Here is a 12,486-nt window from a genome sequence, read left to right as displayed (position 1 = left end):
GAGACAGCCAAAGTACTGGAGTTTCAGCTTTAGCATCATTCCTTCCAAAGAAATCCCAGGGCTGATCTCCTTCAGAATGGACTGGTTGGATCTCCTTGCAGTCCAAGGGACTCTCAAGAGTCTTCTCCAACACCACACTTCAAAAGCATCAATTCTTCGGCACTCAGCTTTCTTCACAGTCCAACTCTCACATCCATACATGACCACAGGAAAAACCATAGCCTTGACTAGACGGACCTTTGTTGGCAAAGTAATGTCTCTGCTTTTGAACTTGCTATCTAGATTGGTCATAACTTTCCTTCCAAGGAGTAAGCGTCTTTTAATTTCATAAGTAGCTACACATAATTGATTTTCTTTGTAAGCAGTGGATTTGCTTAAACACTTGCCTTATTTAGCTGCCATTGTCAACTTTTGATCATGGCCTCAGATTTTTTTAATGCCAACTAGAAAAGAAATAAAACACTGTCCTGAAAACTTGGGAACTCCTGATGGTGCTGAAAATATTTTTTTTGGAAATATTTTGGTTATTTTTAAAATCTTTAAATAATTATTTTCCCTCGAAGGTCCTATAGCCTAATTGTGCTCAGTTGCTTAGTCATGTCTGACTCTTTGTGTCCCCATGAACTGTAGCATGCCAGGCTCTCTGTCCATGAGATTTTCAGGAAAGAATACTGGAGTGGGTTGTTATTTCCTCCTCCAAGGGATCTTCCTGACCCAAGGATCAAAACCTCATCTCCTGGGTCTCCTGCATTGCAGGTGGATTCTTAATGGTTGAGCTATCAGGGAAGCCCAACAGCCTAATTACCTGGCAGTCAACAATAAGGTTAGCAGAAATCACTGCAGTTCATGTCAAAATCTGCTCAAAATCAGATTCTTTCAAAACATGCCTCTTTCCATGTTGATAGCCACAATCTGCAACAGTTTTCACACACTTCTGTGACAGGTATATCATCACCTCACCTCAGCCCTCACTTACCACACAAGTTCTCTAGTCATCAGTGAGCAAAGTCATATGACAAATACGAATTCCCACTTTAACCCAATGTTACTTTTACATCTCTGTATACTCTATAAGAGAGAAAGACCTTGTCCCTAGATACAAACAAGCACCTGAATACCAGTGGTTTACCAAAATCGAACCTTCAGTTTTACAAATACTCTAAACCACAGATGACAGTGTAAAAAGGCTGCAAGGTTTCAGTTCTATTGCAAAGACTCATGCAGCAAAAATATCCTTTTAAAAAGGTCTCAGACAATGACTTATTTGTATGAAGCCTATTAATGTAATACAACAGAATCGTAATAACAGGATTTGAACCTATCATGTAACTATTCCAGGGCTAACTTCTTAGAAAATCTAACCTTCATTTGTAATTGTGATGCACTCTTGTGAAATCTAAGCAGATGAATGAGGTGAAATCAGGACACCATTGAGAGAAGAAACTTAAAATTGAATATATCCACCATCAGGGGTACGAGGAACTTAAGATCGACACAGATCAAATGCTTCCTCTGCAAGCAGAATTAATCAGTCCTAAAAATGTCTTACCATGGTACAAGGCAGTATTTCTTTTCAGGAAGTGCCAACTTTCTACTGAGAATATATTCTGTTTTAACTTCAGAATTATCCTACCAAAAAGGGCACCAGTTTAAGATCTCTGGCCTGATACCAAGCCAAGTCGTTACACTCTGCTTCTTGAAATTCACTATGTTATAAGAATTCAGACACTCTGTCCTAAACTCAGTGATCTTAAAAAATGTTGTAAACCTAGTGTGGGCCATTTTTCAACACTGGATGAAATGGTTCTGCCCTTCTTATCCTTTTTAAAGATGTCTTGGGGAAGATCTTAACGTGAACAGGGTCCTTAGACCCCTCCTAAGAAGCATGACCACAAAGTAATCTCTTGTTAACACAATGCATCTGGGCAGAGAACAAGATCATTGTGTGTGACCTGATTTCATTTCAGTGAGTGTCCCCATAAAGAATGACATCATCCCATTCTTTTTCTTGATCTCCACTTGTGACTGTTCCCAGCCCCCAGTCCCCAGGCTCATCATAATTAAGCTGCTTCCCCCCTCCCATTCCCCATTCCTCATCTTCACCGGAATTGTTATTTTCCTCTGAACTTCCTGTCGGAATGTATCATTAGGGCAAGAGCAAAGGGTTTCCTCTGGTGGGTCAACACTGCTAGAGTTTGCTTCTCGGTTACAGGAGACAAAGCACTAGTCTGATGGCAGTCAGAGTAGACTGAGAGGGTCATCTGCTGGGTCCTGGTCAGATGAGAACAGAGAGGAGCCAGTGAAGGTGGCACAGCCTGATGGGCACAACGTTTCTTGTCCCACTGGAGTTGTTGTTACTACTTGTTCTAGTTAGTTGTTAAGTCGTGTCTGACTCTGAGTTGGGTTTTCTTTAAACACAAGTTCATTGATTTGGAGGGTATATTCTCTAAACAGATTCATTTAACTACATACATACCATGTGTGCGCGTTTGTATACTTGCATGAACTAACACTCCCTTTATCACTTAGATTTGTATTGAAAGACTCATATGTGAAAGTATTTTAATTCAGATGGATGGATGGATGGATGGATGATGCGGGAGAAGATCCTGTTTTAAACACCAGGGTGAGGAGGGCTTCCTTGATGGCTCAGTGGTAAAGAATTCACCTGCCAATGCAGGAGACACGGGATTGATCCCTGGTCTGGGAAGATTCCACATGTGGTGGAGCAACTAAGCCCATGCACCACAACTACTCCCGAGCCCGGGAGCCACAACTACTGAGCCCAGGAGCCACAACTACTGAGCCCATGAGCCCTCGAGTCCATGCTCCGCAAGAGAAGCCACCACAATAAGTCTGTGCACAGCAGCTAGAGAAAAGCCAAAACCAGACAAACAAAAAGAGCACAAGAATGCAAACAAATTGAATGGCCACGGGAGAGAAGGTACTGATTGTGATGTTTTGAGTATTTTCTTTTATAAGGAAAAAGAAAAAAACAACTTATTTCCCACATCCATGTAATGGAAGATGATACACAAATTTAAACTATGAAAAATGAAGACAATGCAGAAACTGGACACTGTTTTGATAGAAACGTAGGCGAAAAAAAAATCTGAGTAAAACATCCTCCAAGTTTCCAACTATGTAAACCCCTAGGTAGTACCATATAAAATTACTGCTTTTGTAGGTAAAAAATAGCCAATTAACCGCAATTTTCTAGGATTCCACCTAGCATATATTCATACAGAAAAGATTTATGGGTTTGGGTTAAGCATGTGTGCTTCTTAACTTAAAATAAAAGTTCCCATTAGGTAGCAATTATATTGTTTTTACAACAAATACACGATTTTAACTGACATTAAGATTTTGAGTCATAAATTGCCCTCTTTCATGAGAAATGTTAAGGGTAAGGGTGGTCACAAGAGTCTGCTTCTTAGCGTGCGCAGTCAGCTCTATATACTCTGCAGCAAGATTTACATGCCCTCGGATACCAAGATGAGAATAATGTTAGTGGTTTTTAGGGTCCACATATGAAATTGATTCTTTGAAAAGATGTTGTTTACTATTACAGTCTACGGACGATTTTTAAAAAATACTCAAATTTAAATTAAGATATTTGAGTATAACTTAAATAATTAAGGTAATAAAAATAAATAAAGTGCCAGGGCAACATAGCTAAGGCATGCTTATAACATTTTCCATCCCCAAAAAGCATCCACAGGGCTAGGAAATGTCTTAATTTCCTTACAAACAACATAGTCGCTGTTTTAAACTATCCCATCTGTGTGCACCAAACCTCGTCTGACAGTGCAGTTTTTGAGTCCAGAAGGTACAATAGCAGCCATTCAGATTTTGGCAGGTGCACTTCAAGCTGAATACCAGGCTCCACAAAACATAACAGCCTGTTCCACAGGTGTGAACATTTTTGACAAGAGCTCTCAAAAATCTCCCCCAAGCTGTGAAATTTAATTGTCCTTTCGATGTCTTATTATACCTATCTCTCCTCGGAACAAGAGAGAACCTTCTGGCAAACAAACAGCCAAGGGATGCTTGGCCAGCTTCTGAGATCTGCTTTATGACATTTCCTGGTTTTGTTTCTTATGCTACGTGTTTTGGAGGTGATGCCAAGTTCAATGAGCTTCAGGTAAGCAGTTCTTAAAGCTGGAAAAATAGCAAATGAAAGGAATTTATACCCCAATGACATGAGCATAAAGCCAGTCAAAATGCACAGGGCAGCATTTTGAAAACTTAAGACTCATTAAAATGGTCCCTACACAGAGAGAATCCATTTCTTTCTACAAAATTTGCCAGCTGGGAGGACTACAGCTATGTGAATACAGATGTGGCAGTGGGAGGGGTCTTAGCTACCTATCTAATCCAGCTCAAATTATGAAGGAAGAGGGGCAGAGATCTCTGAAGCTGGCAGCTGGTCAGACCCTGAATTTTCCAGTCCAAAAGACGAAACCAGCAGACTAGAGTTGCCTCTAACAGGTTTCCGCAGATTTTTAGGAAATAAGTGTCATGTGTGTTAAATTTGAGCAAGTGATTCTGATTTCATCCAGTATTAGAGAAAATGCATTCTATTTTCTCATCAGAAGGACAGGCCGAGAAATGAAAGGATATAATACTTAAAGTGGTGAAATGACTCATTAAAGGGAGAAATGTGTGAAAGAATATTGTGCTTAGTGCTCAGTTGTGTCCGACTCTTTGCAACCCCATGGACTGTAGCCTGCCAGGTTCCTCTGTCCATGGGATTCTCCAGGCAAGAATACTGGAGTGGGTTGCCATGTGCTTCTCCAGGAGATCTTCCCAACCCAGGGATCAAACCCAGGATAGAATCCTGCTTTGCAGGCAGATTCTTTACTGTCAGAAACACCAGGGAAGCCCTGAAAGAATATGGGCCAGATAATAAACAACATGGCATCCCAGCAAAGTGGTCTCTTCATAGCCCACGAGAAACTGCTTTGAGAAAGCAGGTCTTGAGTGACCTCTTGGGATGATATAGGGTGACCTCCAGTATTAACGGTTTTCTGGCCTCTTCTATAGTTAATTTTGAATGATATGATACCTAAGGACAACTTCTTTCTTTCCTACAGAAAAACAGGTACATTGGATGAGAGGTTCACAAGAAAAAGGTCTGGTAAATTGACTCAAGATGATGAAGCAGATTTAAGAAGTCATGTACTGTTTATTGAATTTATTCCTAAACAGGATTTTTTTCAGTTTGCTTTGGAATACTTTCCTCTCCCATTTGGAGTTTCAAAGTAAAGAAGACCTAAATTTCAGCTTGTCTTCTCCTACTGTTGATTTAGCTTGTGAATAACAGGAATCTAATACATTACTGGTGAGACCCCAGGCCACCTTCAGACAAAGCTCTGAGAATTCGAGAACTGCCAGTGCTCATGACTATGTCAAAGAAGCAACCCTGGTCCCCCCTCCCCACCATATGTTTCCAGCTATTTCCCTTCTTTCCTTGCAATCTGTAGTATGAGGACAAAATGTTGAATTCCATAAGTATTAGAAAGAAAAGCTGGAGACATCAACCCTCAAAAGACAAACCAGAAATTTAGGTCAGACTTGAAAATTTTTGTTTTGTTTTGCTTGTGTGAGGTTCATGAGCTTTTTGGTGATTAAAGGACTTATTCCAGGTCAACCTGGGTTAACATAAGAATTAGAATGAAAATCAAGCAAAGGGCAATGATTTTGACGAGCTGCAGAAACCAAGAGGAGCTCAACAGTTTCCATGGTGTTAGTTTTCACTGTGGGTGGAAACAACTTTCAGTGTTGACATTTGAGAAAAACTCATGGGGAGGGGGTGTGGTATAAACTCATATGAGTCAACACCCCTAAGAATGTTTTCACAACTGAGGCTGTACTGCTGAGGTGGGTCCCCGTGGCTCGCCCTGGCCCCACAACACTCTTGGCACCAGTGTATCTGACCAAGGGGAGAAACTATGAGGTTAAGCTGTTAACAACATGGGTGACATCTGCAGTTTTCATGCCGAAACTGTGGATGGCTGGGCATAGCAGACCTGCCATGAACAACCCCCTGGAATTCCCCTGAGCTTCTGGAATAGCTCATAAGATGTTAATAAACCAACATGATTCTTTAGAGGCTTCTTTTCCCATTCTTGAAGAAAATATCATGCAGTGACTCTGGCTTTTAGCTTTTTCAGCCAAGAAGGAAGAGAGTGCTACAGGGAAGAGCAGAATTCTCAACTCCTCATTTTCTGATAATTCCCCATCTGTGAAATGCTACCCTCTCCAAGTGACATGGAGTACTCAGGTATTGCTAATGTCATGGTTTAATTAACCAAGAAATCAATATTTGGGACTTCCCTGAGGGCTTCCCAGGTGGCGCAGTGGTAAAGAATCTGCCTGCCAATGCAGGAGACGCAAGAGACTTAGGTTTGATCCCTGGGTTGGGAAGATCCCCTGGAATAGGAAATGACAACCCATTTCAGTATTTTTGCCTGGAAAATTCCACAGACAGAGGAACCTGGCAGGCTACAGTCTATGGGATCGCAAAGAGTCAGACATGACTGAGTATGCACTCGCCTGGTGGTCCAGTGGTTAAGGCTCCGTGCTTCCAAAAAGGGGACGTGAGTTTGATCCCTGGTCAGGGAACTAAGATTCTACATGCCACGCAGTGCAGTCAAAACAAACAAACCTCAATTAATTAAAAAAAAAAAAAAAAGAGAGACAGAGATCAATATCTGATATTGAGTACCTTTGACGATTTTCTGTGATTACTCTGTCTTGGAGAACCTGCATGTCATTCGCCAAATTCACCTTCTTCAGATGATGGGGCTGGCCGTCAGCACCTAAACGGAGGAAAGCAAGAGCCATCAGTTTCATTCATCAGCGATTTATATTTCAGATGTTGCCTTTCACATCTTCATAGGAGGACATCATTAGGAAGAGCATTCTCCAAATTTCATTCAGTCTGAGTTTCTTACAGTCACTCCAAGAGACTTTGAAGTATTGTGGGTCATTCGGTCCTTTAATAGAAGTTTCCATTTGACTTTCTATTCACCTAGGGAAAGACTTTCCATTATATTCATTTCATATTATTCTCTGACTGGATTTCATAAAGTCAATAAAGAAGAGTTTCTCTTGAAAGGTTTACAAAGTGTTCCAAGTTTAAAAGTTGAATGACGTCTAATTTCAGCTGCTAAGACCTATTTTAAAGGAATATGTGCAGAATCATAAAATCTAAAGTGACGGCAAGTGGTTATTTGATGAGTAGCAAAGCGAGCATTTCCAAGTGGTAAATTTGTTTCTATTCTGCATTTACCAGAGGTGAAAAATATAAGTGACTAAAATTAACTTGGATACTTAGAACTAGAGGAAATACCCAGTTTAATGCATTCAGTATTGGATGAAACAATCTTGCTGCCATGAAGAGCACATTTTAACATAAATACGCTATAAATAAATGCAGATATGATACATAAAAGACAATAAAAACAGATAACTAATAAGAACCTACTGTATAGCACAGGCAACTTTACTCAGTGCTCTGTGGTGACCTACATGGGAAGGAAATCAGAAAAGAGAGGCTATAAAGAACTGCCTCCGTGATGCAGGAGATGCAGTTTTGATCCCTGAGTCGGGAAGATCCCCTGGAGTAGGAAATGGCAACCCACTTCAGTATTCATGCCTGGGAAATTCCATGGACAGAGGAGCCTGGTGGGCTACAATCCATGAGGACACAGAGTCAGAAGTGACTGCGAGACGGAACACGCATGCACATGTAAACACAGAGCTAATTCACTTCGCTGTACAGAAGAAACTAATACAACATTGTAAAGCAACTATACACCACTAAAAAAAAGGGATAAACTCTTACCTGGCCAAAATTATATTAAAGCTCATTCTCATTTGTAAAATAAAAAGGAGGAAGAAAGAGAAGAAATATTGTATCTACATCTTATAAAGAAATAGAAGCTCTCAGGTATATAAGCTTTAAGAAAAGGAGAACAACACACACTATTTCACCACTCCAAATTTCCTCTACATTAAAAAAATATTTCTCTTATAGCAAATTCCCATCAGCTAGTATTTTACATATGGAATACTCAAGGAACCCAAACCGAGGCTCTGTAACAACATAGAGGGGTGGGATGGGGAGGGAGGTGGGAAGGAGGTTCAAGAGGGAGGGGACATACATATACCTATGGCTGATTCATGCTGATGTTTGGCAGAAACCAACACAATACTGTAAAGCAATTAGCCTTCAATTAAAAATAAATAAAGTTTAAAAATTAATCATATTTCTACATAATAACAATAAATAGTTGGAAATTGAAAAAATATTTCTCTTGCTCATGTAATAATATTAAGACATTTCCTTTGGAGCTCTCTGACCTCTTCACTAATGAATATTCTCAGAGTTAATGGGTGTAGATTCTTTCAATACAGTAGACCTGGAATCTCTTCTTGTTCTGAACTGACTCTGATGATTCAGCTTAAATATGGCCAGTCCCAGGTCCTCTGCTCTGTTCTGGAAACTTCACTCTTAAAGAAATTGTGGTGGCAGGACCTCCCTGCAGGTGGCTTCCTGTTGCTGGACTCTTCCTCTCATCCACCCTTGCCCTTATGTCTCTTTCCATTCCTGGCAGATCAATTCCTCCACCCCTTTCCACCACCCTGTCATTTGTCACATCCAGCCCAGTCAGTCTTTCAACCCTGCCCCTGTGCTCTCAGCATGGGAATTCTTGAGTTCCAGGGGAACTTTTATACTCTCTAACATTATAAATTATTATAAGCATCATGGAGATCTCTATTTTTTTTAATATGTTCCCAGAAGACATTTAAATGCTTATGTTTATAATTATGCATGATACCCTGTGATCTTCCAAAATAAAAATTTATGTTTGACTTTGAGGCTTCCAGTATCTGGCTGTGGTCGTGCTGGATCATAGCCTAATGTCAAACAACAACATCCTTTCTGTGGTTATTCAGAATCTACTACTGGGAGTGGCAGGAATTAGATGTGAATTCCAGGTTACAGCATCCATTGGCTAGGTGACCCTGAGCGAGTTACTTCATTTCTTTGTGCCTCAGTCTCCCCTTCAGAAAAATGGGGATTAAAAATAGTATCTAATTCCATAGGGTTGATATGAGGATGACAGGCAAACATCCTCATAAGAAATTTAGAATAAGTGGCCAACAAACATTGGTGATCATTATTACTGGCACTGAATTGTTTTCTAAGCCAATTAAGAAAGACACAACTTCCCAAGGTATAATTTGCAGTCAAAGATATTTTCATGGAGTGAGACTAGAGTTTTCATTCATTGTATAAATGGAGGCTTTGCTTTGTCATCACTGGAATGATAATATGTAGGAAAATAGTGCAATCATTCAAAGATATAGGTGATTAAAGAAAGAATAGAGGCAGATATTTATACCTGCTTAATATGTGTATGCATGTGAGAGTCAAACACTTCTCCTGTGCTAAATGAAGTTTTATTTGCCAAGAGAGTGTAAGGTGATAGGATGACTGAGCCATGATAGTTTTTAGTTCCATAATCTCATCACCAACAGATGGAATGCCTGGATCCCTTCTTCCTTTATATGTGCTAATTTGTAAGAACTCACTATAAATAGAGTATGAAATGTGCAATGGAAATTTTTAATTAAAATATTTCTCTTGCCTTTTTGGCAATACTATTAATGAACATGGGTTAAAACAAATTTATTCTTTGGTTTCAGCAAAACAGCATCATTTGGCAAATAAAATCAATATGACTAATTTTAACCAAATAATTTGATGCCAACAACAGAATATTGTTGGTTTATAGTTTTGTTTATATTTAATTAGCTATTTATTTTGCACTTTCAATACCATAAGTATATCATTGTAGATTTATAGTTATATGTGTGCATGTGTGCGTGCATGCATGCTAAGTCACTTTAGTCATGTTCGACTGTAGCCTCAAGGATCAGCTGACAGCTTCAGTTTTCACTTATCTGTCTCCCCAGAATTCCTACAGCACTTAAAGTCTGTGCCACACAATGTAACGTTTAGTTAGAGGGTCTCTGTTGCTGTCTAGACAGGGGAAGGTCTCATCTCTCTGGTCAGGTTTTCAGATTCCGAAGCATGAAGGTTGTGCCTTGGGCTCTTGTCTACATTTTTAGCTCTAATCATCTCTTCCCAGAACTCCATGCACTGATTGAGTATCACTGTATCATCAGGATCTGAGTCACACATCAACCCTTGGTCTGTTTGGAGTTTATTCAAGTGTTGGTCAAGTATATCTAGTCTGAGAACCTGAATCGCTCCTGAAGCAAGAAAACAAGAGCAGCCCACAGCCCTAAAGCTGGGCTACACAAACTTGAATGGAAAAGGAACCACCGGTCCAGCTTTGGGTCATTTTTTTCTTTTTTTTTTCTTAAGCCAGACCTATCATATTTTCTGCAAGCAATGACTCGACCTAAGACTCAGAAGTACACATGCGTGCATTTGAAGTGAGCTCATATGAGTCTCAATCTCTCTGCTTGTAAAATAACAAGTTAGATTGGAAGACCTCCAAAATCACTTCCTGCTCTAAAATTCTAAAAAATGTTGGCACATGTGCCCATTAATTTGATACTTAAAAGTAGTGAAAGTGTCAGTTGTGTCCGACTCTCTGTGGCCCCATGGACTGCAGTACACCAGGCTCCTCTGTCCATGGAATTCTCCTGGCAAAGTGAGAAAACCTACCAGAGTGGGTTGCCATATCCTTCTCCAGGTGATCTTCTCAACCCAGGGACCGACCCTGGTTCTCGTGTATTGCAGGCTGATAGATTCTTTATTGTTTGAGCCACCAGGTAGCCCAACTAATTTTTTTTTCTTTTTTAAATTTTATTTTATTTTTAAACTTTACAAATTGTATTAGTTTTGCCAAATATCAAAATGAATCCACCACACGTATACATGTGTTCCCCATTCTGAACCCTCCTCCCTCCTCCCTCCCCATACCATCCCTCTGGGTCGTCCCAGTGCACCAGCCCCAAGCATCCAGTATCGTGCATCGAACCTGGACTGGCAACTCGTTTCATACATATTATACATGTTTCAATGCCATTCTCCCAAATCTTCCCACCCTCTCCCTCTGCAACAGAGTCCATAAGACTGTTCTATACATCAGTGTCTCTTTTGCTGTCTCGTACATAGGGTTATTGTTAGCATCTTTCTAAATTCCATATATATGCGTTAGTATATTGTATTGGTGTTTTTCTTTCTGGCTTACTTCACTCTGTATAATAGGCTCCAGTTTCATCCACCTCATTAGAACTGATTCAAATGTATTCTTTTTAATGGCTGAGTAATACTCCATTGTGTATATGTACCACTGCTTTCTTATCCATTCATCTGCTGATGGACATCTAGGTTGCTTCCGTGTCCTGGCTATTATAAACAGTGCTGCGATGAACATTGGGGTACGCGAGTCTCTTTCCCTTCTGGTTTCCTCAGTGTGTATGCCCAGCAGTGGGATTGCTGGATCATAAGGCAGTTCTATTTCCAGTTTTTTAAGGAATCTCCACACTGTTCTCCATAGTGGCTGTACTACTTTGCATTCCCACCAACAGTGTAAGAGGGTTCCCTTTTCTCCACACCCTCTCCAGCATTTATTATTTGTAGACTTTTGGATCGCAGCCATTCTGACTGGTGTGAAATGGTACCTCATAGTGGTTTTGATTTGCATTTCTCTGATGAGTGATGTTGAGCATCTTTTCATGCGTTTGTTAGCCATCTGGATGTCTTCTTTGGAGAAATGTCTATTTAGTTCTTTGGCCCATTTTTTTTTTTTTAACAGAAGAATAGATTTTATTTATTTATTTTTTTCCTAATTTTATTTTATTTTTAAACTTTACATAATTGTATTAGTTTTGCCAAATATCAAAATGAATCCACCACAGGCATACATGTGTTCCCCATCCCGAACCCTCCTCCCTCCTCCCTCCCCATACCATCCCTCTGGGCCGTCCCAGTGCACCAGCCCCAAGCATCCAGCATTGTGCGTCGAACCTGGACTGGCAACTCGTTTCCTACATGATATTTTACATGTTTCAATGCCACTCTCCCAAATCTTCCCACCCTCTCCCTCTCCCACAGAGTCCATAAGACTGTTCTATACATCAGTGTCTCTTTGGCTGTCTCGTACACTGGGTTATTGTTAGCATCTTTCTAAATTCCATATATATGTGTTAGTATATTGTATTGGTGTTTTTCTTTCTGGCTTACTTCACTCTGTATAATAGGCTCCAGTTTCATCCACCTCATTAGAACTGATTCAAATGTATTCTTTTTAATGGCTGAGTAATACTCCATTGTGTATATGTACCACTGCTTTCTTATCCATTCATCTGCTGATGGACATCTAGGTTGCTTCCGTGTCCTGGCTATTATAAACAGTGCTGCGATGAACATTGGGGTACACGTGTCTCTTTCCCTTCTGGTTTCCTCAGTGTGTATGCCCAGCAGTGGGATTGCTG

The 12,486-nt window shown here is 40.2% G+C and overlaps 1 protein-coding gene across 1 annotated transcript in view; it reads right to left on the bottom strand.

The window, feature by feature from the left end:
- Positions 1–12,486, bottom strand: part of SULF1 (sulfatase 1) — a 202,937-nt gene that overhangs the window by 153,620 nt on the left and 36,831 nt on the right. The window contains exon 2 of the mRNA XM_010848192.1: positions 6,731–6,824. The gene's annotated coding sequence lies outside the window, so the exon portion shown is untranslated. The remainder of the gene's footprint in view (positions 1–6,730; positions 6,825–12,486) is intronic.

Source organism: Bison bison, unplaced genomic scaffold (genome assembly GCF_000754665.1).
Source record: "Bison bison bison isolate TAMUID 2011002044 unplaced genomic scaffold, Bison_UMD1.0 scf7180017849896, whole genome shotgun sequence".
NCBI classification, from domain to species: domain Eukaryota; kingdom Metazoa; phylum Chordata; class Mammalia; order Artiodactyla; family Bovidae; genus Bison; species Bison bison.
This window is presented reverse-complemented; position numbering and strand designations above follow the sequence as displayed.